The sequence below is a fragment of the Bactrocera dorsalis genome, chromosome 2 (genome assembly GCF_023373825.1).
Source record: "Bactrocera dorsalis isolate Fly_Bdor chromosome 2, ASM2337382v1, whole genome shotgun sequence".
In the NCBI taxonomy this organism is placed as follows: domain Eukaryota; kingdom Metazoa; phylum Arthropoda; class Insecta; order Diptera; family Tephritidae; genus Bactrocera; species Bactrocera dorsalis.
The window spans coordinates 19,029,178-19,054,989 of record NC_064304.1 but is presented as its reverse complement, the minus strand read 5'-3'; the positions used below and the strand labels follow the sequence as shown (position 1 = coordinate 19,054,989).

At 36.2% G+C, this 25,812-nt stretch overlaps 1 protein-coding gene across 1 annotated transcript in view; it reads right to left on the bottom strand.

Annotated features, from left to right (window-relative positions):
- LOC105233783 (kelch-like protein 20) overlaps positions 1 to 25,812 on the bottom strand; it is a 229,579-nt gene that overhangs the window by 39,062 nt on the left and 164,705 nt on the right. The gene's annotated exons all lie outside the window — the stretch shown is intronic.

The following is a 25,812-nucleotide window of genomic DNA, read 5'->3' as shown; positions in this document are numbered from 1 at the left end:
TATAAATCGGCGTTTATGCACTTATTTATGCAAGATAATGCTTTAATGGATATTTTCTCTTAAAATGTTTTACAAAGTCGTATATGTTCTCGCACACATGAATTTCAACTCTATTTATGCTGCACTCAGTAACCGCTTTGCACTGCAATTTTTCACGGCTGAGCGCTGAGAACTCACGTATACCTTGTGTTCCAATTTTCGGTTATTGGTTCCAGTTTTTGCCACCATCCTTGCTTTTTTTTGAGACAAATGATTCACACTTTTGTGCTATGCAAGCAATGTTTCAGTTTAGTTGTTATTTGTTGCTGCTTCTGTTGCAGAACATGTGGCATGTTCATGCTGACGTTGTAAATTTGGGAAAAATATTATTATATATTATTTGGAGATGCCGACTTTTCCATTGCATTCTTTATACTCAGTCTGTGCAGTACTTGCGCTCAACGTATTAAATTTCTTGTGTCATCGCTACGCCACTGAGAGGCATATAAAAGTAAAGTGCATTGACTTCCAGCACAAATAGAAGAATTAGCAGTGTACATTATTTGCAAAATTGGTGCATTTGTGTGTGACTCCAGTTAGAAAGCACGTCCCGGCCGGTTTTTGTATAAATATTTACAAACTCTCTGCGGAGCAAATGTCAAAAAATAGCACTGGCCGGCCGCTAGACTGTTTTAGCTGGATTAGTTTCGATACTGTAGACTGTACTGTGTGTTTATATTGTATATGTTTTCGAAATTTTCATTCCCAGCTAAGCTTTTTTCTGCTTTCCGCAGTGAACTGCACGTATCTAATTGCAAAGCAAACGGCATTGTCTGTATCCATACTGTTCATTGGAAAAAGTACGTATTTGTTCAGCAGTGTATGTCAATCATTTCATCAATTTCTGGCTTCCAAATACTGATACACTAGCACGAAGTTAGTTGGTGGAAAAGAAAAAAAAAAAAAAGGTTTTACTCGTAATAGTCGGTTATATAAATTCAACAAAAATTCTGTTTCCCAATATTTAAAGATAATTTCATTGAAAGAATTCCAGTATTTATAAGGAATCTTGTCCATGTCATCCACAGCATATTCTTGATCCGCAGAGCCACTGCGTTGAATCTGAAAAGAGAAATTGAAGATAGATAACCGAGAAATAAAATATAGAAATTTATGGCGGAGACAGGTGTTAGTATAACGTTTTTATCAATTAAATAGCGTACATATTTTGGTGTCATAAACTAATAACAAGTTTTTTAATAAAAGCGTTAGAAAAGTTTGATTTCGGTAAAACAAAAACGATATCAATAAAATGCTTTATTCCTGTAACAGTACATTCGATGCCATTGGATATGGAACTAGACTTCTTTTGCATAGGCACTACGAGCACGTTTGCAGAAGCTCAGACGCTGAACCCAATTTTTGACGGTTTACAAGCTTAAATCGGCTGATATTGCTGCAATTTCACGTTCGACATTCGTACGAAGTTCATCAATAGTCACTGGCGTCAAGTCGTACGATCGAGGCGGCCAATTGAATGGGTCATTTCGTGAGATAACACGTTCACCAAACTTAGTTTTCAATAAATCGATTGTGACATTCACTGTGTGGCTTGTAGCGCCATTCTGTTACGGTACATACTTTTGACATCGTGGTTTGATTTTGTTACTTCTTGTTGCTCAGTTTCGAAAATTACACAATTTTTCTTTAGCAAAAGCCCACCAGAAGGTACACATTAATGCCAAATAATCCCGCTTTACTCTCTCCTGTAAGTGCCAAAGCCAGGCATGCAAAAAATATATTCGCCGGAAGCGCAAAAAAACATGCATGAGTACTTTGGGGAGCCTACGTTGATAAGTGGGCCTGAGCCTAGGGGTTCATTCAGCTAATAACGTGTGATGGAAAATTTGCTAGCGAGAATTGAATATACGACGAGTAGAAGTGAAATATATCAATTAATGTGGTTAAGTGTGCGCTCTAAAGTCATGAAAAAACTAAAAATTATTTATTACTATTTAAAAAGAAAATATAAGCAGAGTGATTTATACTTTTTTAAAAAATTTGTTTTACGCAAAACTCAGAAAGACGTCTGCTCAAAGCAGCTCCATGCGTCAGTTCATAAATGATGAAGTAATAAAGTAAATGTCGTAGAGTGCAAAGTGCAACGACTTCAGCTGGCGATTTAATTAGAGCGTGAAGCTCAACTGCCAAAGCAATTACCGGAAATTCGGAATGCAAATAAATGCGAGTGCAGCAGCGGGTATTTCGGCGAGAGTGCAGCTGTTGATTTAATAGACATCCATTTTATTGCCAGTGGCGTAACACCGTTGACATTTTTCGCCCTTGTCGTTGCATACATCCGCTTACTTCGCTTCGCTTAACATCATTTCGCTCCCAACTATTTGTAAAAATGCTTAGCTCATTTTGTGCGAAATTCGTTGGCAGCGATTAAACGGAAATTTGTATTTACATTACCGTTAGGTGGCAAATTTGACAGTAAATTACGTCAGCAGTCAAAGTTCAATTAAAAGTAAATAAGTTGCGTTGATTTGAGTTGTGTTTCAATTTGTTAATAGCAGTCTGCAGGGAAATTGGTAAATATACTATAAGTAACAATTTACTGTAAGCGTAATAATACTTTTATTTGAAATACTTCATGCACATTGTAAATGCAGAATTAATTTATAAAAGAATTACGCTCTACTAGTCAGATAGGAGGATAGCCTGCTCGGTCTTGAGTAACCGATGGTGAGTTTTAGGTTACTTCAAGGCTTTATAAAAAAGTGACATGTAACTCTACAACTTAATTTTCTACTTAATTTATCACGTAACAAAAAGGCGGAGTCCTCAGTCAGTGAGCGCAGCAATGCAGCAAGAGAATGTGACGTGAGCGACGTTGACGTCCTGCATTTCCTTTCCAATAAATCCATTCTGTTTTCATACTCACTTCTCATTTTAAATTTTGTGCTTCGGCTAGCTTCCACCTCCGTCCCATGATAAACATTGCTTTCGACTACCACGAGTTATTCACACTCACTGCCGTAAATGCTAACAAGAAGTCTGAAACTGACTGCTGCAATTTCTAAGCGATAAGTGCTAAGTGGAGCACTCAAAATGTTAATTTGACAATTTCTTTCTTGGCGAAATTTTTTCTATTCCTGTCAAGTCAACAGCTTGGCGAGACCAGTAAAAGAGAAGCTAAGCTCTTATAAATTAATAACGTGGAAGTTTTCTGGTCACTGTGCAAGTGAGTTGAATTATATTTATCTAAATATTTATTCAATGCTGCGGTCAATTTTCACACTGGTGCTCTGTTAACTACAGATTTTCATCGCTGTCTTGAGACCAATTAAACTCAACTAAAGAATATGAGATTAATTTACTAATTTGCGAACAGAGATTGAAACGAACATTACCATTAACGAGTATGGGGCTTCCATAGAGGCTATCATACAAAGTGTGTGAGTGAACCTCATACAAAATCACTTTTTACTTTTTCACTTGCTATATCCTTAATCTGATAACCCAAAAAAATGACGGGTGTAGAAATTTAGGCATAAAATATATAAAAAATGTCGGAAGTTATTATTAGTATCAAATCATTTATAATGATTTCGTTGGAATATACAAATGTATGTAAATATATATGTATACTACACAGTTAAATATGCAACAGAGGTAAATACTCATGAATGTGTGCGCAAACGCTAAAGTGATTTAAAAGGCGATTCCGGCAGAAAACCGATTTTATTTTATTTTCACGCCATTATTCTACATATAGTTTTTTGCAATTTATCATTCCTTAACTTCAATGTAAGAAGCAAAACATGTTTCGCAATTTTCTTCCTTGTTTCCTGTTTTTTCAATGTACATGTGCATTCTATTGGCAAGACAATGACAAGAAATCCACTTTTTAATATGAAAACTTCCATTGAACTCAATATATTTCGATAAAACCAAAAAAAAAATTAATTTTGCTGAAGCCGATTTTGCCTTGCATTATTTGTAGATCCGTTGGGATACACTTTTCCTATATCTATATGAGTGTTTGTAGTGCTTTTAGGAACAACTCTGGTCAAGATAAAACATAAGAAAAACAAAGAAAAACTATCAAGAAATAGAGAAAAATATGCATGTTGCAGTGTTCTTTGTAAAAATTCGTTAATTTGGCACGAAAATTGTGGGCAGCAGACTATTTATCAACTATATGACGAATGTAAGAAAAGCAGCCTTTCCATTTGTCTGTTAAGAGAGTTAGTATATACCTAAACTGTTTCTTTCTTTCGTTCAAGTGAAATACTTCGACTATATGTATACATATTATATTATGCAGGTTGCAGCACTGCGTTTACGTAAGTTACTGCTTGTGAAAAGGCTTTGTCACTCAAAATTAAATTTATGAAAGTATGTTCAAAAGCTGTGCGCCAAACCTTAAGTGTCTTGAAATTCCCAATGCAACCGCTGCCATAAATAATTCCTGAAACGCCTACGAATTTACCCATACCCATCAAAAATACTGGCATTTAGATAACAAATACACATGCAAATAATCTGATTTCTTCTTTTTTAGATTTAATGAATAGGCAGATCTAGTACAATTTAGTTATAGCCATGACTCTTCAAGCGAATAGGATACGTAAATCCGATTTAATGCAATATACAATATACATGCATGTAATATCACTTCAATGTCTACTGCAAATGTCTTTAAATTTATTGATTTTTTAGCAGCAGACGAAAGACTGAGCAGTTATGCACACACTTTAAGTGCACTTTAATTTAAGTCTGTATTTCCAGTCAAGGCAAAAATGTATAAAACAGAAGAAGTAATAACAAAATCTACCGAGATTTGAGTTGTTGTGCTGCCTATCAAACATAAGCACGGCAATAAATCACACATTTGAAGAGATTCAAAGCTCAAAATCCGCAGGCGGCATGTATTTATTTAGAAATTTATTACCCTTGTCGAGTGCGATTTCTTGCTAACATTTATGCTATAATTCAATGCACACATACACACACTCAAAGGTCAGCAACAAGAGGTAATCACCAAGGCCGAAAATTAAAGTTTTCTTCGTTTCGAAATTTTTCTCATGACTGCCATACGCTGAAGCTCTAAAGTTTACCGCCACGGAATAACAGAACGCTTTAAGTTTTGCTACACACTTCTACGGTCCAATCGCTTTGAGCAAAGTGTTAATTGAATAAAGGTAAAAAAAGGTTTCACAAAAAACAAAAAAAAAAACAAACCGCGCATAAGCCGATGATGGGATGTTAAGTATACGCAGGCAAAGCGCACAACTCTGAGCAAAAATCGAAACTTAAACGAAGGTTGCTAAGTACTATTAACTTAGCGAACACCCACTGTGCAACTGTGCATTTATGAGGTCTTCTGTATATTCCACATTGAAGCTAGACATACCAGAGTAAAAACTAAGAAAAAAGTAGAGCTGGAAAGTGGACGAAGGGGCTAAAAATGGTTAAGATAAAGTAATTATTTGTTAAAATGTGTTAATTGGCGTAAAACGCAGACCCGAAGGTCATTAGGTAGAGGCGTTAAGTGTGCTTAAGAAGCGCCATCTAAGCTCTAGTTTTCATGCTTTCGTTAAGTAGAAAACTGTTGGCATTGAATTTGAAGGACGAAAGTGATGAAAAGTTAATGAAGCATAAAAGCGGAACCAATGATGTAGAAGTGAATACTCATTTGCGTTAAATGATAGTCAAGAATATCATATTCAATGAACGAGATTTGAGAAAAATTGTGAAATACATGGCCGCTTGTGACCGCTTATGACCGCTTTTCATCGTTATATATTACCTTTATTTGATGTTATAAATATGAAATATCTACATTTATTAGGGGCAAAGAAATATTTTGTTGTTTCTATTTTCTTCTCATTATCGGATAGAAAATTCATATCTCGCAACCAACTACTCGAAAAAATATCTCTTCATTGCTTTAGGAAATTAACTCTTATGATTTTTTTCCATAAAACTAACCGTTTAGAAAATATTACTCCCTGAAATTTAACTATTTTAAGTCAAATTTGTTTTACTTCAGAATTCAGTGGAATAATATTGTTTTGAATTGCAAAGCTCACACTCGTATACGAAATTTTCAACTGACTTTGAGACCACAATTTCACACAAACACCAAATACCCAAATGCTTCTCCTACAGTTGTCTGCTAATTAAATAAAGCTTAACGCTGCAAGACTTTGCTCAGCACAAACACTAATAAGGAAACAAAAAAACACCTATTTGCATGAAACCCTTCCGGAACATGAAGTTTTACATAAATTTATATGTTTATATATTTTATATCCGTTCTTACCTCTATTTTCTATCACTTTTGTTAGTTTCCCTAATACTCAGATTTTTAACCTTTTAACGTAAAACAGAAACTTTTCTTTTGTTTGTTAAGGAAACTTCTTAAGTCATTATAAAAAAGGTTCTCACTTTTTGGTTTTATGTGTTTTTTCCTTCAACTTCTACTTCTTTAGAATAATTTCAATTGAATTTTAACTTAAAAACATGTATCGACAAACGAATGCACAATTCAACTACAACAAGCACCCTTCCGTTTCTGAATTACTAGCTTTTTTCTTCAACATTTAACTATGCTGGACTTGCAATATATGTACTTATACAAAGATACTAACCTGTTTGTGTATTTGTTTTCCGAGTGTGTTTTAAATCAATACACAACCATTTGCTACTCTACTTTCATGCATGATTAATAGCAGACCGTGGGCAGACATGGGAGAAAAAGTAAATACTGTATTCAGAATAGTTGGCAGTAGAATGCAGAAAGGTCAAAAACATAAACAAGAATGATCCAGAAGAAGAGAAGCAGGTTTGTTTGTTGATGTGTAGAAATCATTATTTGCTTAATGCTTTGTTTGACCTTGTCACAGTTAAGTTCGCTGTAGTCATTTGCATTTTTTACATAAATATATTTCTTATATGTTTTTGAGGATAACTGTGAGCGATTGATGGAAATTACCTAAAAGGCATATTAAACCAACAAGAGGACACTAAACTGTGAACAAAGTATTTACATTGATTATGCAAAACTTTAGATTGCAAAATCAGCTTTTAATATAATCTATTTTCCGATTTATCAGTGAATCTGATATCATAATAGACTTGATGAAAATGTAATGTTATTTATCGAAGCTTAAAATAGGATACGCTTTCCGATATTATTTGCCACTGAACTCGATTAAAATTAGTTTAGATTGTTTTTGTGTCTGGAGCACGTATTCAAAAAGGTTTAAATTAAAAATACAGAGTCCTTATACCTTTTGTAATATACTAAGCACATATAAGGGGTTTTCTTTTTACTTAAACCTGAAAAATGTAAAATGTGTTATCTGAACAAGAAGTAAATATATAGGCATGTCTTCAATATGCAGGGTTTTTCTTAAGAGTGATATGATTTCTTAAAAAAACACACACCAATTGTTAAAGAAGCTCAAATGTTTTTTTTTTTATTTAATTTGAAGTACAATGCATACAATTAAATCTGGATATAACATCATTCAACCCGCCTACACGACTTATGTTGCAGGAACGAATTCGATGAATCCAATTTAACACTAAAACAAGTCGTATGGCATGAATAGCACGTTCAATATTGACTTCTAAAGCTTGAAGGGAGTCTGGTTTATTGCTTAAGACCAATGACTTCAAATAATCCCACAAGAAGTAGACTAATGGTGTTAAATCTATCTTTTTTGAACCAACTCAATGTCTCAATTTCTTGAAGTAATCGAAGAAAAGTTTGGAATTTTCTCAAAATAATTCGGTTGTTGCACGAGCTGTGTGTCAAGTAGTCCAGTCTTGGCGGAACCAGCTTCTTCTTTCAAATGCGGACAGTAACTATTACCGGTTCCCTTTTGAAGGAAGTACCGACGGTTCAGACCAAAAAATACATCAAACTGTCAACTTTTTTTTTAGAAGCAAGCTTTCGTTCATATTACATAGAGCTACGGAACTATTTAAAACCTATTGTTTCACGTCAATTAAAACCATTGACTTACTATTCTTTTATCCGTTCATACATGCTTAAATAGTTTGTCCTATATACACCGTTTTCTTTATAAACCCTATATATGAATGTATACCACAGGATAAGCAGTGCTATTGAATAACGCCGTTGCATCTGAAGTACGTACATATAAAAACGTATGGTTAAACACTGTAAAAACGATAAAAATCAGTTCTTGTTGGTGTTAATTGACACCTGAGATTATCAGCTGCCAGCAAGCGGAAATGGCAAGTGAAATGTATCGCTAATTAATTTCATATGGCACACTCTTCTATTTAATTTGTGGAAGTGACAATGTATCAGGGGCTAAGGAGCAGAATAATTATTGATTGCTGTTGTATGTGCATCCAATTGCATGGAAAAATGGAATAGAAGGAAACTTTAATATATTTTTGTACACTGCCAAATTTGGCTTAAGTTAAAATATGGTGATTGATCGATGGTATATGTACTTTGTGTTGTTGACTTTAAATTTGGATTTTGTTACAATGTATGTATCTATCCTGATAAGTTTTAGGTGATTCCTACCACCAGTAGGTGAACAAAACTACTATATACTGTAGCAACTGGTTGCAAGAGTATAAGAATGACTTTTATGGCATTGTGTTGGTAACATAAAATTTCATTTAACACGGAGTGGGAAGAACGGGGAAATCTGTGACAGATATTGGACAGAAACAAATAACAATAAAAGATAAATAAATGATAAAAAACTGCACTTAAGTGATATTCAAAGCAATTTTTGTCAATTTTATTTTCACTCCTCGGAAGCAGCCAGATCTATGCCTTTCGGCTTATAGTTTTTGCAACGAAAAAGTTTAACAGAACGAAATGAAAAGAACATTTTATAGCATTATTATTAAAATATAAAATTATTAAAAAATATAGAGAAAATAATGCCTGAAGTTCCCTGCTTCAGTGAACTATTGTAAGTATGCTAATTAATAAAATAAACAAATTTAATAAGTATTTAATTGTAAAGCCTATCTATTGCAGTAAGTATTACTTTTTACAGCCATGTAATATGGAAAAACTAAATATTGAAATGCTTATTTGCATTTTTGGTACCTTCCAATATTCAATTTTGTAGTTTGATTTTGTTTTTACAAAAGTAAGCTCTCGCATATGGATCGATTTAGGCACAAACATGCTCTTGTAGTTGCCTACGTTGACATTAAAAACAGGTATATGACAAGTTAAAACAAATATTTGCTTTTACTGAAATTTTATTCAAAATTTTATTGTTCATATTAAATATATACATAAATATCTCAAATTTATATTTTAGTAATATTTTATTTATAATTTGTGTGTGCATTTTTAAACCATTTATTTACTAAAACTAACAGTCATATTCATTAACTTAACGCAGTTGATAAATTTGAACACAGTGTTGTTATTGTTTGTTTATTTGAACACGAAGTTCAATGAAATGGGAAACTATTAATAATTTAGTTGTATTGTGTATTGTTTTATTTTTTTTTGTTTGTTAGCCGAGGTGTTTTTGGTTAACCGCGTGAAAATTATTATTTTTCGATTAGTTTAGTGGCATTGTGGCAAACTAGTTAAGTGATTTAATTTAAATTCGTTTACGTTACATCTACAGCTAATGCCATTAAGCCTATATAAGCCAAGTAATAGTTAAAGTTTTGTTAATAGCACATACACACACTCTTTATTTTCTTCGTTCTTTACCAAAATTCGTTCGATGCATAAATAAATTGTTTGATCACAAGAAGTGTGTGAGTGATTTAAAATTGTTTAGCATATTCTTACTTTTAATACCTTAATGCGTTTATCATATTATTTTAAAATGCGATTATGAAGGCCGCAAATAGCTTAGCTGCAAATGCTGTTATCTTGCACTTTGACGTACTAAAATGAAATAGATATTTATATTTCCCTTGGTTGATGGAAAATGCTTCGTTTGATGCGCTCAACGGGGCGTATGAGTGACATTAATTCTATTAGCAAGTCTTTAAGGAATTTTCTTTGATGTTTCACCGGAAAAGTGCCACTATAATGTAATTTGCGCGCAAGATATATCTTTTTGTTTAAAAGTGTATAAAACAAGCTATGTAAGAAAAATAACAGTGTAGGTATATGAACATACAAGTATATGGCCGCGCTGGCGACAAAGCAACAAAGCTTTTCGCCCAACAAATTTAATTACAATTTTAAATTTTTTTTATAACGTACATGTAAAAAAAGTGTTACTTTCGCATGAATTTTGAATACTTTCGGGTGTTCTATTATTTTAGTTTTTGCTCTTTCGCTTGGAGTCTTGTATTAAAAGCTTTGCGAATATAGCAATTTCAACCCATCCAAAGACTAACATTGTACCAAATGCAATAATTTTATTTATTGTCATAAATTATTTCATACCATAAACTACTGAAATTCCATACTTCCGGCTTCCTCATCACGAAATTTTTAAATCGTAGCGGAACATTTCATATTTGGCAAGCATGTCTGACTAAATGACCAACCCGGTCTCATATTCACATATTAAGTAACTATATCCAACATTTTGAGTGCTTTCCAGCAATACACAGACAAATCACACATCAAAGAATGCCAGCAAGCACAGTAAATAATACGAAATCCACAGTGAATTCTCGCTTTTGCAAATACCAAAGCCAACAGCAGTGATAACAAACAAATGTCACACATGCATTGCGAGTGCAACGCCATTATTCACAGGCAAATGCATATTTACCCAAAAACAAAAAAACTTTGTATTTATGAGTAGTTAAAGTGCCTTTTGCATTGCAGTCAGTGACGCCATTACCATTTCATTTACGCTGAGTTGTTGGCTGCCTAATTTGTTGCAGCATTTCCGGCATTCCACAGCTCAGTCACACTCAAATGCCTTTGCAAAACGAAATGACTGTGTGGCAAAGTTCATTGGCTGCGCCGTCGCATATTAATCGATAAAACGAGCTAATGCTATTAAGCTTATATATGTGCCAATGTGAAGTATGACTACAATTTCAGTCAATAAATTTGCATATGATGATTTATGCTTGGCTTAATATATAACTACAATTCGTCACTTAAATTACTCAACCTCTGGCAGTGTAATATTTCCGACAGTTTAATTTACATTGATTGAATTATAATCTAACTTGATATTTTATGGTTGTTAACAATAACTGTATATATATCCTTAAGTTGACACATTAATTACTTTTTTTGGTTGAGTTACACGGAATGATTGTAAATTACATAATAAGCGACTCATCGAAAATTCATTATACATCTATAGTGGTATCAATGTAAAGGTTGATCCATTCCGAGGTTCCCTACTTCCCATAAGTTCAGATAAGTGTGCGAAACACATTCGTTACAGAACGTGAATTTTCGCAATTTTTAAATGTTATTCAGGCTTTCTTTCCATAACCAAATGCCAAAGAATCTTCTTATATATAGGGTGATTTTTTAAGAGCTTGATAACTTTTTAAAAAAAAAAAACGCATAAAATTTGCAAAATCTCATCGGTTCTTTATTTGAAACGTTAGATTGGTTCATGACATTTACTTTTTGAAGATAATTTCATTTAAATGTTGACCGCGGCTGCGTCTTAGGTGGTCCATTCGGAAAGTCCAATTTTGGGCAACTTTTTCGAGCATTTCGGCCGGAATAGCCCGAATTTCTTCGGAAATGTTGTCTTCCAAAGCTGGAATAGTTGCTGGCTTATTTCTGTAGACTTTAGACTTGACGTAGCCCCACAAAAAATAGTCTAAAGGCGTTAAATCGCATGATCTTGGTGGCCAACTTACGGGTCCATTTCTTGAGATGAATTGTTGTCCGAAGTTTTCCCTCAAAATGGCCATAGAATCGCGAGCTGTGTGGCATGTAGCGCCATCTTGTTGAAACCACATGTCAACCAAGTTCAGTTCTTCCATTTTTGGCAACAAAAAGTTTGTTAGCATCGAACGATAGCGATCGCCATTCACCGTAACGTTGCGTCCAACAGCATCTTTGAAAAAATACGGTCCAATGATTCCACCAGCGTACAAACCACACCAAACAGTGCATTTTTCGGGATGCATGGGCAGTTCTTGAACGGCTTCTGGTTGCTCTTCACCCCAAATGCGGCAATTTTGCTTATTTACGTAGCCATTCAACCAGAAATGAGCCTCATCGCTGTAGACCATAAATCGGACGTAAAGCGCGAAACACATTTCGAACCGAACACTGATTTTGGTAATAAAATTCAATGATTTGCAAGCGTTGCTCGTTAGTAAGTCTATTCATGATGAAATGTCAAAGCATACTGAGCATCTTTCTCTTTGACACCATGTCTGAAATCCCACGTGATCTGTCAAATACTAATGCATGAAAATCCTAACCTCAAAAAAATCACCCGTTATAAAATTAAGTGGCAAAACTTCCTGTTCGCATATTCCTCCTAGACGGCTTGCCCGATTTAAATTAAATTTGCTGGTGTGTTTGGGGTCTGTTTGGTGGTGGCACATAAGAAATTTACTGTTTGTATCATTACATTTTTTGCAAAAAAAAAAAAAAAAAAAAAAAAATGATACATCCCGCCTATACAACTTCTAATGAAATAATGTTTTGCCGCAAGATTGGCAGTCCTGTCAAATGCCCTTTACTAATAAACAGAAACAACTGGCGGATGTTTACAACTGATAAAAAACATTGACATCGCATGTTGATCGTATTTGCCTTTTTGTTCTTTCTATTGACATATTTCAAAATTGTGTGTATTTTTCTCAGATTTCAACGTGATTAACATTCTGCGTACAAGACAAAGCAAGTGAGTATTGTTATTGTTTCGTAAGTGCTTCCATGCGGTTTGCAAATACACTGTTGGTGGGTCTTATTGCATATGCGTGTGTAGTTTAAGGTTAATTTTTACATTTTTATTTATGTACTTCAAATATGCATACTCTAGAAAATGCCTCGACTACGCCAACGTAATACGGTTGGCAGGCATACGAGTGATTCACGTCGAATGTCAATATCAAGAAGAAATCAAAGCGAAGAGCAACGCGCTCAAGTGAATGCCTGAGGTAGAGCGGTGTACAGAGAGCGGCGTGCACAGATTAGAGCTGAATTCGCCGACAATCAACGGCCAAATTACCGTCAAGGCCGAGTTCCGGTCCGCCTTCGCGATCAAATGGAACATGTTGGCTTTCATCCTTACTGCGACTACAGCCTGCATGGTGCCATTGGAGCAATGGATATTATTTGTACGCATTGCAATGCAGCGAAGTTTCGAGGAGAAACAGCTGGCAAGTGCTGCTCCAGTGGCAAAGTGAAACTGCCTGCATTGGAACCGCCACCAGAACCATTACATTCGTTGCTCACTGGAGAATCGCCGACGTCTAAGCATTTCTTGCAGAACATACAAGCGTACAATTCATGCTTTCAAATGACTTCTTTTGGTGCCACAAAGATCATTAGAGACCCAATTATGCCGACGTTCAAGGTGATTACTTTGCATGAAATTTCAAGTGAAACATTTCAAAAAACACCAAAAAATCTCAGTGCGATGAACTTCTATTCGTACAGAATAATGATTCGTCCGCAAGAAGACAACTACATCCTAAAATGTCGCAAGCTTTTCCATCAGTATTTGGTTGACATGTATGCGAATATCGAGACCGAACGTGTCAACTTTATTCGATTCAACCAAGCGAAATTGCGTTCTGAAGAGTACATCCATTTGAGAGACGCCGTAATGAATGATGCAAATGTGAATAGCATTGGACGTCTGACAATATTGCCAGCCACATACATCGGCAGTCCGCGCCATATTCACGAGTATGCGCAAGATGCGATGTCGTATGTGCGCCATTACGGCAGACCGGATCTGTTTATAACGTTCACGTGCAATCCCAAGTGGAATGACATCAAATGCCATTTGTTCCCCGGACAATCAACAACTGATCGTCACGACTTAACAGCACGTGTATTCAGGGAAAAGCAAAAGCAATGATGGATTTAATTGTGAAACTTCGTGTTTTGGAGAAGATTACCGCATGCACACATCTTGATTTGGTTAGTTCGCAAAATACGACCAGATCAGATTGATAAAGTCATCTCAGCGGAAATTCCAGATGAAACAATCGACCCACAACTGTTTGACGTTGTAACAAAAAACATGATCCACGGCCCTTGCGGCGCTATTAATCCAACGTCACCATGCATGATTGACAATAAGTGTTCAAAGCGCTATGCTAGAGCTTTAGTTGATGATACAATCACTGGAAATGACGGAAAAGAATTCTTGAATTTGGATCCCCCGGTCTGCCACCGCATCGTTTGGTCCTGAAAGTCGGTTCGCCCATTATACTTCTACGAAATCTGAAGCCACCGACTTTGTGTAATGGCACCAGACTTTCAGTCAAAAAATTGTGGCCAAAGTTGATTGAAGCAACAATACTAAATGGCAAGGCAGCAGGTGATGTTGTACTCTTACCACGCATTCCCATGATTCCAACAGACATGCCGTTTGAATTTAATCGCCTGCAGTTCCCAGTACGTCTTTCCCTTGCGATGACCATCAACAAATCGCAAGGACAAACGTTTCAAGTGTGCGGCGTCAATTTGGAAGAACCGTGCTTCTCCCACGGCCAATTGTTCGTCGCTTGCTCGAGAGTGGGAACACCAAGGTGCATATTCATTTACGCGCCAGGTGGAAAAACCAAAAACGTTGTATACCAATATGTTTTATAAATAAGTAACAGTTTTACAACAATAAATAAAACACAGAGTAAAAACCCTTAAGAGTTTTAATCGATTTAGGTGTAGCGAGGCACACAGGGTAATAGCTAGTACTTAACAAAAATAACATGATCGCTTGACACACATTCATGCGGGATCTCTCAAAGAAATGCTTTTGAAAAAATACCTTTACTTGGATAACAACTTTCGAACTTCAGGTTCTCATTATACTGAAAATAGTGGTCAAACTGCAAGTTTTCTCAGTGAAACTCAATATGTTTTTCTGCAAATATTCATTAAATGAATAAAATCGGTTTAATACTAGCATAAATAAATATTTATATCAAATAAATTTTATTTATTTTATTTATTAGATTACAGAAGTGGAAGGAAATTGTGCACGATTGGGTATAATACCTAAGCAGATTCCACATATTATTGTCTTGCTTTTAAAGTTCGAATTTGTTTAGGCGCCTTTAGGAGTTGTTGTTGGATAAATTCAAAGTAGATTTGCCAAATTCCGGTGTTAGGGTTTTTATTTGCATGCAATAATACAGATTTTATTTGCTCTCAAATGAGTAAGCTACTATGTAAATATTTGCAGCGTATTTACATAAAGATGTTTGCTTGTATATTTTGACTAGTTGGCAAATGCCAAGTAGATTGCCGTATTCCAATTTCGATGAATTACTTAAGCTGTGTCTGGAAGAGTTCCAAATAGATTCAGAGTGGCAGTCACAAAGAAAACAAAAGGCTTTGGAACTCTAAAGTTTCAAAAAAAAGTTTTTAGATCCACTAACAAAAACAAAAATTCTATTTTATTTAAAAGGCTTTGTGCGAATTTATTATTTAGGCCTTGATTGTATTTGGCATTCTCAAACAGTCGTGCTAATTGAGGCAGTAAATTCACAAGTTCCAAATGTAACAGAGTTCAAGTGTGTCCAAGCGATTAAACAAAGATTTTTAAAGCAGATTAAGCTGAAGTTTATTTACTTTCGCAAATTGTGTATTCTGTGCACAATTACAGCTAATACTTACATACATAAAAGTAGATATGCATACATATAATGTAGATGTGTAGGTGTGATTATTGTTGTATATTGAATTTGAACGATGCTCCTGTGTCCCATAAGTGTCAAAATCACAAATCGCAAAAATAAATCGATTCAATGTGAAAATAGAATCGAAAATTCCAAAATAAAATGGAAAGAAAATCGGCATTGCAAAAGCGCAACGACGGTTGCAGAATGCTGGTATTTATGTATATACGTTTGTAAAGAAATAAACCATTACTGTAGAAAATCTGCAATTGAATTCGTTTGGTTTATGTCATTTGTCACTTTTATTTTCGTACACTTGAGTTTGCTACGAGCACTTATCCTCTTCTCCTGTTATATTTTGTCTTTATTGCTTCAGATTTTATTACAAACATATGACTTGTAACCGTTCGAAATCTGAAGATGATTTGTGTACGGGTATGATTTTCACCTACTTGACTGAAGCTATCCCAATCAGCTTCACCAGACCTAATATTACTTTATAATATGTGTCTTGCTATATAAAATGAGACGAATAAACGAACTCACAAATAATTTCCGACTACCGAGATTTCCAACTACTCAGGCGATGAGTCTTGAACCTAAGCTTATGACCCGGAAACAAACGATCAATCGGAATAGTTATTTCTTCTATTAGTAAGAATAGATAAATAAGATTAAAATAAATCAAGCTAACTGCTTGACGATGGTAACATTCGTCAACAAATATTATTTTAAATTTTATGGTTATCAATATATTTTCTGCATAGCTGAATCGGCCATAAATTTTCATATATTAAAGTCGACTTTTATCTTAAGTTGGGTGTGTTATTTCAAATTTCTTTTGAAACTACGAGATATTAATTTTGTGTTTCAGTAAGCTCTAAGGAAGAAAAAGTTTAACTTTCCATTTCTGCCAATTATTTGACTACGAGTGTCTTTACGATGATTGGCGAAAGAAAGTGCACGGATAGCTATTTTCAAATTGGAAAAGTTTTCTCTCACACTATAACCCTTATCAAGGAGTACAAATATTTAAATTCAGTAGATTGGATCAGAAAAGCGCTACGCATTCTCACATATACGAGTACATACATATGCTCTCATTTGCTAATGATACACTTGCTAGAAATAAAGTTGATAAGCCTTTAGATTCTGAATTCACATATTGTATCTGTGATTCGGTTGTTTGGCCATGCAGACATGAGTGCGCAGAGTTAGCTCCAGAAGTTTTCAGTTTCAGTTTGCACAAATCTTCGAATTGGTTTTGTCTAAATTTCTCAATTGCTTGCACTTTACTATTGCTTTTTTGCATTTACATGGCTATCGATTGTGCTGAGGCAGTGAAGTCGAAGCAGTTCAATCTTTCTCAATACGTTGGCAGGGATTCGTTGAAGTGGATAAAATAAATGTCGGCAAAAAGTTTGCTTTACAAAAACCGGAAAAGGCACTGTTGTTAAATTTTGTTGTACGTAAGTTTTTAAGGCTTTCATGTATTTGATAATTGGGGTATCTCGACTATTTTATTTTGCTTTAGAAAAATATTTCAAATATTACTCGCCTAAATGGTTCTATGCAGAGAAAATATATGTAATTATATATTTCTAAAACTACATATCTCTACTCGAAACAAAATGATACGATAATAATTAACACGTATTTTTCAAATTAATCTCCATCTCAGCAAATTAGCACCTCTAGTCCTAATTAACCACATGGCGGCAGAACAGCCTGACGTCGTCCTCATTCAAGAGTCATGGGATGCGGACTGAGGACAGATATATGTAATATATATAATTTCCACACGGAAAACTGCGAAGCTTAGGCTAGTACCTGTATGATGTCTAATAAAAAACTTTATGTTTTCATGTTGCATATCTATAAAAATCTCGACATCACAGCAGTAAGTTGAGAGAATGGCAGTAACAAATACCGACTAGTGTCGTACTATATACCATCTGAAGAAGGGGAAGTAGTATCACAGCTAACTAAAGAGCTTGTGCGGAAGAGCATAACATTTTTAACAAGGAACCGTCAGGAGGTATTAGACATTACACTCATGTCAATAAATTGGTTAACCCAAAGGAAAGTTTTTGAAGAGCATGGAATGTCAACAGAAAAACTTTTGTTGATTGAGACAAACTTGAAAATAACTTACGTCATGAGAATCAGTTAAAAGTAAATAAGCTTCATTAGGTTGAGTTGTGTTTCATTTACTACAGAAACAAAGTAAATGGAAATGAGGTTAAGATCATCACAAATTTTATAAGAAAATTAAAAATAAAATTTAAAATTGGAAACACAAAAACTTTATTAATTTTTCATGTGATTTTATGATAGGAGGATGGAGTCATGTGTAGAAGTTCACGCAAGTTGGGAAAGTTTTCTGAGCTACATTCACTTGGGAATGGCCAGAAACGATTCTTTTACATATGGCTCAAGTAGCTCATGACTTCCGGTCTTACATCAAGTATCCTCTGGGTAGCCAAAGAACATCCGTTTAAAGGCGAGCTAAAGTGAGACGGCGAACCATCCCACCACAGGGTTGTGCGCTGGGTTTGGGACCCGCCATGTAAAAAACACCTCCAATGAAAAAAACAGAAGACAGCCTCGGATGAGAGACCCCCCTTTTGATGACGACCATGGCAAACGAAATAAGGACTATGATTTAAGGGCATGCACCTGGAATGTTCAGCCTCTTTATTGGGAAGGTGCCGCTGCACAGCCGGTAGATGTTCTCGTAAAAATAAAGGCTGACATCACCGCCGTCCAAGAAATGCGATGGACGGGACAACGACAGAAACGAGTAGGTCCTTGTGACATTTACTACAGTGGCCATATAAAGGAGCGCAAGTTTGGTGTTGGTGAGAGAGAGACTCCGTCGCCGAGTACTATCATTCACTCCGGAGAATGAACGTCTAACCACAAACCACATCAAAGCGAAGTACTTCTACAAATCGCTGATTAACGCCCACTCCCCGAAGGAAAAGAAGGACGATGTGACCAAAGATGCTTTTTATGAGTGCTTGGAGCGCACTTATGAGAGATGCCCCCGCCACGATGTCAAAATCGTGCTGGGCGACTTCAACGCCAGGGTGGGCAAAGAAGGTATCTTTGGCACTACGGTCGGTAAATTCAGCCTCCACGAGGAAACATCCCCAAATGGGTTAAGGCTGATCGACTTCGCCGGGGCCCGAAATATGGTTATCTGTAGTACTAGATTCCAGCATAAGAAGATACATCAAGCTACCTGGCTGTCTCCGGATCGAAAAACCACCAACCAGATCGATCATGTTGTGATAGGCGGAAGACACGTCTCCAGTGTTTTAGATGTGCGTGCGCTCCGAGGACCTAACATTGACTCGGACCACTATATTGTTGCAGCCAAAATTCGCACCCGCATCTGTTCAGCAAAAAACGCACGCCAACAAACACAAAGAAGGTTCGACGTCGAGAAGCTGCAATCACAACAGATAACCGATAGATTTTCTACTCGGCTTGCACTTCTGCTCTCTGAGAGCACTCGTCAACAACTCGGTTTAACACGTTGGCTGCCAAAGCCTTTTTAGAATTTTGATCGTTCAGTAGCAATGTGATTTAACAATTTTGTTCACCTGAGGCCAACAACTTATTTTTGTTCTTTTTTGTTTCTTATTATTATTATTATTATTTCTTGTTAAAAATACACAGCGGCCATGGGAAATACACCAAAATGTTCACCGCAGGCCAGAGAATCCAAATTCCATGTAAAATTCCATATTAAAATGTACGAAAATGTGTGACGTGGCCTAACATTTAAGTGTCGCGACATTTAAGTGTCGCACGAAATGTGCGACGTGGCCTCAGTGTAACATTTAGGTGTCGCATGAAAACGTGCGACGTGGCAGCCAACGTGTTAAGGGAACTGTGGGACGGCATTTCAAACTCCTTACGTACAGCTGCAACCGAAACCATTGGTTTTCGGAAAGTGCAAAAGAACAGTTGGCACGACGAGGAATACCGTGCCGCAGCGCAGAGAAAACAGACTGCCTACCTCGCAACGTTACGACCACAACAGTGCGGGATGGGATAGACACCGAGAGTTGAAGAGGGAGGCGATATGCATTTGCAGACATAAAAAAAGAGGCCGAAATGCGTGAGTACGAACAGCTTGATAAGCTGGCCGACAGGGGTAATGCTCGAAAATTCTACGAAAAATGCGGCGGCTAACAGAAGGTTTCAAAACCGGAGCATACTCCTGTAGAACCCCCAAATGTGAGCTAGCCACCGATGCCCAGAGCATACTTAGATTATGGAGGGAACACTTCTCCAGCCTGCTGAATGGCAGTGAACACATAACACCAGGAGAAGGCGAACCCGATTCCCCAATCGATGACGATGGAGCAGACGTTCCATTACCCGACCATGAAGAAGTTCGAATAGCAGTTGCTCGCCTGAAGAACAACAAAGCGGCAGGGGCCGACGGATTGCCGACCGAGCTATTCAAACACGGCGGCGAAGAACTGATAAGGAGCATGCATCAGCTTCTTTGCAAAATATGGTCGGATGAAAGCATGCCCAACGATTAGAATTTAAGTGTGCTCTGCCCAATCCATAAAAAAGGAGACCCCACAATCTGCGCCAGCTACCGTGGGATAAGCCTCCTCAACATCGCAAATAAGGTTCTATCGAGACTATTGTGTGAAAGATCAAGGCCCACCGTCAACAAACTGATTGGACCTTATCAGTGTGGCTTCAGACCTGGTAAATCAACAACCGACCAGATATTCACCATGCGCCAAATCTTGGAAAAGACCCGTGAAAGGAGAATCGACACTCACCACCTATTCGTCGATTTCAAAGCTGCTTTCGACAGCACGAAAAGGAGCTGTCTTTATGCCGCGATGTCTGAATTTGGTATCCCCGCAAAACTAATACGGCTGTGTAGTCTGATCTTGAGTACTACCAAAAGCTCCGTCAGGATCCAGAAGGAGCTCTCCGAGCCGGTCGATACCAAACGAGGTTTAAGACAAGGCGACTCCCTATCGTGCGACTTTTTCAACCTGCTGCTGGAGAAAATTATTCGAGCTGCAGACCTGAAGCGAGCAGGTACAATCTTTTCTCCGAGTGTACAGCTGCTGGCATATGCCGATGATATTGATATCAGCGGTCTCAACACCCGCGCCGTTAGTTCTGCTTTCTCCAGAATGAACATGGAAGCAAAACAAATGGGTCTGCCAGTGAACGAGGGCAAGACGAAATATCTCCTGTCATCAAACAAACAGTCGTCGCACTCGCGACTTGGCTCCCACGTCACTTCTGACAATCGTAACTTTGAAGTTGTAGATAATTTCATCTATCTTGGAACCAGCACGCCACCAACAATGTCAGCCTGGAAATCCAGCGCAGGATAACTCTTGCCAACAGGTGCTACTTCGGACTGAGTAGGCAATTGAGAAGTAAAGTCCTCTCTCGACGAACAAGGATCAAGCTCTACAAGTCACCGTAATCCCCGTCCTGCTATATGGCGCAGAGGCATGGACGATGACAACAACCGATGGATGAGTCGACGTTACGAATTTTCGAGAGAAAGGTTCTGCGGAAGATTTATGGTCCTTTGCGCGTTGGCCACGGCGAATATCGCATTCGATGGAACGATGAGCTGTACGAGATATACGACGACATTGACATAGTTCAGGGAATTAAAAGACAGCGGCTACGCTGGCTGGGTCATGTTGTCCGGATGGATGAAAACACTCCAGCTCTGAAAGTATTCGACGCAGTACCCGCCGCGGGAAGCAGAGGAAGAGGAAGACCTCCACTCCGGTGGAAGGACCAAGTGGAGAAGGACCTGGCCTCGCTTGGAATATCCAATTGGCGCCACGTAGCGAAGAGAAGAAACGACTGGCGCGATGTTGTTGACTCGGCTATAATCGCGTAAGCGGTGTCTACGCCAGTAAAGAAGAAGCAGATGATATTTTCCAGGTACGTAAAGATTAATTAGTCATGTTAATTATTAAAAGATACATATATGACAATGATAAAGATAAATTACATGACATTGTTACCTCGTTTGCTGCTATTAACTAGACCTTTATACTATCGCTGCTATTGCCCTGAACTCAAAACTAACTGATTAACGCGGTAAGCGAATCATTAAAAGCAGAGTACTTTAAGGCCATTATTCTATATACAGCGGTGATTTTAAGCGGTGATAACCCCGTGTTATTTAGGTACTGCTTGAGGCGTTAAAAATAGAACACATATTGCTTGTCATTTATATAAAATAGAATAAATTTCCGTCTATGGGCTATTTCTAGGTACATTAATTCTAGGAATTGCAGCTAAAAATTGAATCGAATTCCGTGAATTAAGACGGTTCAACAATGTGTCACTAATTATTTAATTATTACATAAATATCTTTATATATAAATAATTTCCCACCATTTATCTAGAAAAAAAAAAATAATGGAAAAGGAAATGGCAAGTAGTTTAGACAGACACCAAACAATTTCAAACATATGTGAAGATGATTACAGGCACAACGTCTGTGTTTTCTTTATAAAAATGAAGTTATTGCAATATTGGTAAGTGCAATAATCTAATAAAAATTAGCTCGTATTCATAAATCATGGAAATTACAACTCGACTAATAAATTAATTCAAGAGTGGCACAAATTTATAAATTTATAAAAGAGATTTTTGAAATGAAATTCTGTAGAAACCTTTTTTAGTTGCAAACACTTTTCAACTTCACTCACAATACCTACAACTCATTCTCTCATTCAAATTTATATGAATTTTAAGTAAGAGTATAAAAACTTTATTATGAAAACTAAAAAATGTTTGCCGCATAACAAAACCCTCTCGGAACTTTTGCATGCTTGTGATTTTTTTTTTATTTTCTACGCAAAGTGAAATGTATATTTTACTAGGAGGTAACCGTATGAATGTGTTTGTGAAACAAAACTTGTGAAACTGCCAACTTCAAAGTAAGGATGATTTGTAATGCCATTAAGGGTTAGAGCTTTTTATGTTCTGTTAGTGTGATGCCTGCGCAAAAGTCATAAAATGTATATAAATTATTCATATGCACAAGGCGAATGCGTACGACTCTCGCATATTTAATATGCTCCGAGTTGCAGTTTGCTTTTGCTAAGAACCATTGCTGCAGTTTATGTTAAAGAAACTGTAATCATAGTATCAAACCTATGCTATGAGACTCCTTAAAAAACATGACCTCGTGCTTAATTGAAAGAAAAAATTAAGAACTTGACTCCGATCGTTGTATGATAGCTACATACACATATGGAATAGTGATGCAATGATTAGATCCCGTGGGACAAAAGAACGTGAGAGAAAAATGTGATTAGTCAACAGTGTTAATGATATACTTACTTTTAACGTATCGTGTTCTTTACAGGTTGTGCCATACATTAAATAAAGAAACGCGTTTGTCAGGATTTTTTAAACTGTATATTCAATAACAATTTTTGTTTGTGTGTGAAAATGTTTAATTAAAAATAAATAAATATTTCATGTTTGATTTTTGGAGAAACGGAAAATGTTGATTCGTGTTACTGCGTCGGTTGACGATTGCTGACTCTTCTTCTTCTCGTTGATGTTTTTAACATTCATTTGCAATAGTGACATGTACATATATATATATGTATGTACATATAGGCAATAAAATAAACAGACAACTCTTCTTCTTGTTGATGTTTCTAACATTCATTTACAACAGTTATGTTCATAGAGATAGTTTTAGTAAGCTGTAGCTGATGAGCCGTGCCTACATATATTATAACCATTTCGCTAATACAGCATTTTTATTTCAAAACCTGTATTATAAGGTAACGTGTGCGTATTTTTCAAGGTAAATTTGATAAAAAAAAAAAACAAAAATTGTATCTACTTATTTACCGATTGATACCTCTGTATTTAATTCTTATACCATTCTCATCCAATAATCCCTCATAAGTGGATATAAAATGTACGATTACTGGTCCATTACCAGTTATTAACTACTAAAAGTACGTTAAAGAGAAAATATAAACAAAACAAAAATGTGAAAACGGTTGCTTTCGAGCGACACTCAGTTCATAAAATAAAATGAAAAGTTAACTGCCATTTGACTTTTCATTGGCTATATTGAAATGTGCAATGAAAAGTAGTGAACTCTTGCAGTACTTAGGAAGCTAATGGGAAAAGCGTTAACTCAAATAAGAAAGGAAGCACGAAAGCATAAATAAGTCTGAAATAAAGACTCAATATTTTTAGTGCCATTATAAAAATACATATATTTATAAGGATTTCTAATATCATACGAAAGAGAAAGTAAATGGCTGAAAAGCGATAATATTTAAATAGTCAAAAAAGACATTAGAGCATAACAAAGAACTATGATGACAATAATAATGCATGTATTACTAAAACTGTCGTTACGACCATCCGAAGAGATGTATGTACGGCTTCGCGTATAAGTGACTCATGATCGCTGTGGTGAGACTGTAGTTAGAGTACACCATTTGAACAATTTTCTTGTAGAACGAATCCCCTCTGCCATCTCGATGTACATCCTTTTTGTTGAGTGGGTCAGATATGGTGAATTGTGTTGGTATTGTTTTGTGGTGTTATTGGTTGTGGAGTACTGGGCTGTGTTTAGCTAGAGTGTGCCAGTTATTTCCGGGTAGAGTAGGTGGAGGCTTAACTTATTTAAACACCCTTTTAACTAAGAAATTATCAAAGTGATACGTGATCAAGTGAACGGGCAACCTGACAAATGTTTACACTATTTTCTCTCAAATTGTTCAAAAAAAATTGTTTGAATTTGAAAAAAATACTAAGTTTCTAGCGGACCTCTGCTATTGTGGAGCTTGACCATCAGTAGAAAATTGAAACCCAACAATGTTTTTATTCTTCCAATTTTCAATTCGGAAGGCGGTATTATACTGTAGCTCCTCAACTACAAACATCGAAATAGCACATTCGACGCCAATTTGGTTGCACTCAGTAGGTCTCGTTGAAAAGAAACATGCAGTTGAGTGGAAAATGAATAGCATGTAGCTTTTTCTAGCATTTGTGTGAGTTGAAAGGTTGACGAGTATTGATACCGCCTTTTTCATGTCGTTGGCTGAATCGCTAGCATTTGATGTCTTTGTTCCTTAAAAATATTTCAAACAAGTAAAGAAGAGCTAAGTTCGGGTATAACCGAACATTTTACGCCCCGCCAACTTCCCATTTAGCATAGTTTTTAATTAAATTTGATTCTCTCACTTTCCAATACACAAATCAACAGGCCATTAATGAATATATCCTAGCTCTTCCCTACTGGTTTATTTATTCTTACATAAACGTCAAAAATAAATAGAGATTGGTTATAAATTCACTTTTAGAGTCACATTTATTCATCCAAAATATCACCATAAATAACAAAGGCCTTTGCTTCAAATTCCCCAAACAGATATTTTCCAATCAGCAGATATATCAGAGCGTTAATTTTATGTAAAATGTAAATAATTTGTCAAATTAAACCAAATATATATTCCCGCAACTGTAGCTTTAAACTGCAATCAATGTGCTGCCTATAAATCAATCAATGCCAAATTAAGTTCAGTTATATAGTATTGCCCACAATTGACAGAATGTCGGTTTAAATAACCCCTGCACAATTCCGCATATGCCAACAAACTGATATTTTTAGTCATAGCTCAAAACCGCATACATACATGTACATATTAAATTGTTATGGCGTATACTTCGCCAGGTCATCGATTATTATTCGACGGAGCATTCAATGAACTTTGCCACACAGCCATTTCTTTTTCACACCAACAAACAAAGTATATGTGCATTTCAATATTACTTATTTGTAACAATTGTTCAATCAGCTGGCACTAGCTGTAAAATTAAAATAGTAGTAGTGGCCCTAACGGTAAGGCAGACGGTAAATTAACTACTCATAAATACAGAAGTGTACGCTTTTGACTAAATGTGCAATTGCAATTGTGCAATTTCATTCTTTGTGAGTTACTATAGGTTTGCGTTGTTGCTCTTATATTCCATCG